The sequence below is a fragment of the Nuphar pumila genome, chromosome 5 (assembly GCF_984573655.1).
Source record: "Nuphar pumila chromosome 5, dmNupPumi1.hap1.1, whole genome shotgun sequence".
Classification (NCBI taxonomy): domain Eukaryota; kingdom Viridiplantae; phylum Streptophyta; class Magnoliopsida; order Nymphaeales; family Nymphaeaceae; genus Nuphar; species Nuphar pumila.
Genome location: NC_143253.1, coordinates 109392315 through 109397906, shown reverse-complemented (window position 1 = coordinate 109397906; position 5592 = coordinate 109392315).

Here is a 5592-nt window from a genome sequence, read left to right as displayed (position 1 = left end):
ATGGGATAGGTACATGTCCTCTTTCATACTTTACTCGATTAATATGAGCAAATTTCATGGCCCGCATCATCTCAAATGGGACAATCGAATTTTGGATTCGTTTGGAAAAAAAATCCCTGCCCAACCTATCCCAAAATTTAAATTTAACTTGAAAGCAGTTGATTAAACTGTGTTGCGTGAAGCATGTTATTGAATAACCCTTCTAGAAAAATACTCTCTCTCTCTCTCTCTCTCTCTCTATATATATATATATATATATATATATGAGAACTAGAAATATGGGCATTTTCAACACCTTTTTTTGCAAATCTAACCATGTGGATGTGGTTGGCTCGGTGAATGTACTAGGAATCAACCATTTGATTGTGTATTTTAGATGAAAAATGTGATTTTTGAATGCTTGAATATTTATGAAGATTATGAGCTATTGATTTTAAAGCTTTAAAAACATCTCATTTATGCATCAAAATCGGATGATTCAAGAGCGAGTTCTTATAAAACCAAGCATTTAGATCGCATCCATGTACTTAATTAGATTCAAGAGAAAAGAACAAAAAATCTATGAAATTGTGGTTTCACATATTGGAGTGGCCAACTTTTGTCCATGGTGGCGAGAACGGTGTTTATCAAGTCGGTGCTTTTATCTTTTCCTCTCTTCTGGATGGGCTTGTTTCTTCTTCCAATTGAGTGTTACCAGAACCACTGAATCTATTACATACAAATTTCTTTGAAATGACTCTGAAAGCCAAGGACACGCTCATCTACTTTGTTGGGACAAAGCATGCAAACCACTTGATGAGGGGTGTTTGGGCTTACAGACTCTCAAGGAAATGAATGTAGCATGCTTGACTAAGCTTGCATTGCATGGAAATCAGCAAACCATATGGATACCTCTTGGACAAGACTGCTTAAAGCTAGATGCCCAGCCTGGATGACTTTTTTGAGGTTAAGCGTGCTAAGCTGGATCAAACCCAGCTGAAACCATGCAAGATAAAGTTGTGGCTTTTCCCAAAAACTTTTCACTGTTTTGGCTGACGAGACAATACCCTCTCTCTCTCTCTCTCTCTCTCTCTCTCTCTCTCTCTCTCTCTCTCTCTCTCTCTCTCTCTTACCACTGTTGTGTCAACAAACTCAACACTAGAGGTGCAATGGGGCGGTTCGATTTAGAGTTCAGGTCGAATCTTCTCGACTTATTTTTCACCAAGTCTGAAAATTAAAACCCAAACCAAACCGAAATTGGTTTGGGTCTGGTTCCAAGTTTCACTATGATTAAAAATCATTGACACATGTGTTAAAGGGCTCGGAGTGCGAACCGGATCAGGTCCAAATGGGTGGCTCATAAATTGACTCACTATTTGAGCAGGTTTGAAAATTAGACCTGAGCACCAACCAATTTGAGTTTGGGCCCATGTCGGTATGACTGAAATTTATAAACTCATATGGGTCAACAGGTTCAGGTGCAAAACTGTGGGGGTTTAAACGAGTCTAATCTTAAGTAGAACCCCTACTCAAAGCAAATCAAGCCACCAGCATATTCATGCTTAGTAAGACTTACTGCAGTTGGAAGCGTACAGATCGAAAGACATATAGTTACGGGACACATCCAAATAAGGAAGGGTCCATTTGGACTAGTACGTTAGCTCAATGCAAATCAGGCAAAAACTGAACTTGTAGCATAGACCCTATACAAGATTTATTCGCACTTTGTCTTGGACTTCATACAGTCTAATAGGTTTTTCAAATTGACTAAATATGTTGGATACTAAATTAGCGATTTAGACCAAATATTGATTAACATACTATGTATAACTATGTGGGTCAGCTGGTATGAAAAAGAGCCAGGTATGATAGGGGTTTCGGTGCACATTTCTTGTTTGGGTTTGGCTCAGTTCAGATACATACTATATGGAACTATTTGGGTTGGTAATGAAAATGGTTCACTATAAATTGGAACCATTTGCACCACTATCCATATATACATTTAGCAGTACATATAGACATTTAGGTTTTTGCACAAGAGAGAGAGAGAGAGAGAGAGAGAGAGAGGGTTTTCTAATAGTTTAGGGGATGTTTCTAAGGAATTTAATGCCTGGCATGAGCCGGCTTTAAGAGCCAATCCCAGCCGGCTTATCTTTCTTCATAAAGGATAATGTCGAAGCTGGACTCCTTTAATAAAGAACCAAAATAACCGTTGGATCAAGGGTGATCCAACAGCTAATATGGTGGTAGGTACTATATATATATATATATATATATATATATATATATATATATATATATATATATAGAGAGAGAGAGAGAGAGAGAGAGAGAGAGAGAAATATGTAAACTAGAGAAGAAACTGGAATATGTAAACCAGCAAAATATGTAAACTGATATGAAGTGAGATTTTCATAGTTTTTTGCAAATATAACTATGCATATGGATTCGGTGTGATCCATTTGCTTAGAATCGACTATTGGATCATCGTAATCGGATCAAGAAATATGATTTTTTATTTTTGCATATTTATGAAAATTCTGAGCCATTGATTTTTAAGCCTTATAAGATCCTTCTTATACATCTTAATCAGATGATCCAAGGGTCTGTTTCTGGAAAACCATACATCTAGATAGCATCCGTACATTAAAATTTTAGAAAAAAATAAAAAAACCTATAAAAATCTTGGTGCATACCAATTTACATAGTTAACTGGTTTACCTTATATATATATATATATATATATATATATATATATATATATATATATATAAGACTGAAGAATCATCCTACCCCTATTTCGCTAGTCACCGTTGGAACTATCCAAAATTTATAGTTTTAGTTGTTTTGTGCTCAAATTGAACTGTTAGATGTGTCTATCATTGTTTACTTGGTAGCTAACATTTAGTTCTCTTTTTTTAAGAGATCAAACATCACCAGTTGATATTGCTCTAAAATTTTTTGATAAAGATATTCATGTTTTTACATCAAATCAATTTGAAAAAATGTTTGTTTTTTCAGTAAATAAGCTATGATAAATATATGTAATTAGGGGTGAGCAATGGGCCGGGTGGCCTGATGGGCCAAGCCGACCCAGCTTGCCATGGGCCGGGTTTGGGCCATGATTTTATGCCCGGGCCTGTTAGGTACCGGGCTGAAACCTGGCCCATTACATACGTGGGCTGGGCTCGGGCAGGTATGCGGGTACTGGGCCGGCCAGATGGGCCTGAGTTATTTATTTAATTTTTTAATAATATAAAATTTAAAAAAAATGACTATTACAATATTGCCTGGGGCTACAGCTTAGGCCCTACATTAAATGCTGGCAGGTGATTGGCTATGATACTGAACCATGCCACTTAACCGCTCCTTTGATCTCAACTCTCATAATGGTGACCTAATGAAAGAGGAGGTAGGATGATCTCTCTCTCTCTCTCTCTCTGAACTATTAATCGCCGCTTTCAACAACGATGGCTTACATGATTCGCTCATGTACACACTGAATTCCATGGTTATGAAATAGCTCCGCCTCCATATGTCTGGCAAAAAAAATCGTACATTGGTCCAATGGCCAAAACTTGAGCATTAGTTCATGGGTTCGCCCACTTGTTTGCATCAGAACTAGTTGAACAAGAAGATCCATTTACCAAATAGCGACGCAAAGTGGTTTTCTCAATAAAAGTTAAAAGCAGGATCTTTCACCCCCATTTGTTTTCTCTTTAAATGATTTTTTAAACTTAAGTCATTGACCTTCATTGTGTATCTTTCATGTATAAAACCTTGCATGTCAAAATCCTACGGGCCTCTGTTCTGAATTAATACTAGTAATACAAACTGTCCTGGGCCGAGGTTGGAATGGGGCATGAGCAGTGCGGAGCTCTACTGAGTGGAAAATGCATCGAGCGTAAGAACGCGCGGTATGCGTCAGCTTGATCGGTGACGTGCGGTGGTAGCATGGCATGCGATAGGCAACGATATCGTCGTTAGTGCATCGTTGTATGGCGGCACATATGTGGAGCGTTGTTTGGCTAAGCAGTACCAGCGGACCAGAGGGTGTTGCCTTTGGAGAGTGCTAAAGAACCTCTCAACTTGCGGACGTCCCACGCGAGGCGATTAAACGCACAGGGGTGCGTGTGGGTTAGGAGTAATTCCCCCAGGAGTCACACTAGGTGATTCCAATCGAGTAAAGATACTCTGGGCTAGGCAAGAGAGAGCCTATGCGCCAGCGAATGAGTATGGGTGGTGCTCTTCGCTATGGCATGAAATCATCAACTGGTCTTCGGACTGGGGGTCGAACGACTTGGATCCTTCAGTGGCGAGGTTTCAATTGGCTTGCGCATGGAGCAGCGATGTGCACCATGGCATTCCAAGCTAAGGCAGGTTGGTGTCCTTCTCGGAAGTGCTTAGTTGGTATGGGACGACTATGCACAAAGTGGCATTGAAAACATGGAACACATTTGAAGATGTGCTTGAAGAGCTTCCGCTAGGCTGTTGTGCGCGGGGTAGCGCACAGGGCCAATATTCTGATTCAGTACATTGAAAGTGTTGGTGGGTGGCTTGTGGCCGTTAGTCTGGCCATATTGGCTAGTCTAGTGTGCTACAGGTTGCGAGCTATTCCATGTTCGTGGCAAAGGTGGCTATGAGATAGCGATTAGAAGGCTTGTGACGGCAAGGAGGACCGTTGCGCCGCATGGGCTTATTGAGCGAAAATTAGCCCGTGACAATTGGTATCAGAGCAGATCGATATCTTGAGCAAGATACACTAAAAAAGAAAAGGTTCACGAAGACCTTGTTATTCATGTGCGACACTGAAAGGAACAAAGATGGTTTATTCTTGCGATGCGAAATTGCGTAACTGAAGATTGGTGAATCGAATCGTTGAAGCAAAGTAGTGGTTGGATGGTATGGGACATCTTTACCACGATATTCTGAAGCGTAAGGTTGTTGTTCAGTTGCTAGCTAAGGGAACGCAAATAAATAAAAAAGATTCTCACCAGTTGTGTGTTAGGCTCACAGGTGGAGCGTAGCGTTTGCCTTGTGCATGCGGAGAATGCACGTTGGATTCGGCTGGAAGAATTTGCACATTTGGGTCAGGGAGACTTGATAAAACTTGTGCTCTCTCCCAAGTTTGTGGGTTAGCGGAGTGCCCACGTTGAGCAAAGATGCTCGTCGGTTTGATCCCTTAAATTGAAAGTTCTCTGAGAAGTGTGTGTGCGGAAAGAGTTGTTGTTCTTGGATCGTTGATCCCTGCAGAAATTCTCTGCTGACTCTAGAAGAGAGTTGTAGCATGCGGGCTTCGGGAGGGGAGCAGCAGCATTGGACCGAAGGTGCCTATGTGAGGAGGACGCAGCAGCATTGGGCCGAAGGTGCCTATGTGAGGAGGACGAGTGCCACGAAGACACTCTGAAGGATCACATTGGGTTAATGCTCCAGCAAAGCATTTCCCACTTGAGGACTTAGATGGATCATTGAAAAATCGTAAATGTTGTCCTAAAGGAATAGAGATCTCTGCGGGAAACATTGGTGGTCATCTTTCTCTGAGAGGATCACAAAGGGCTCAAAGTGCCCTTGCTGAGGTTGGAAGGCAACCTGGCCATGAGCTTCATGACGACA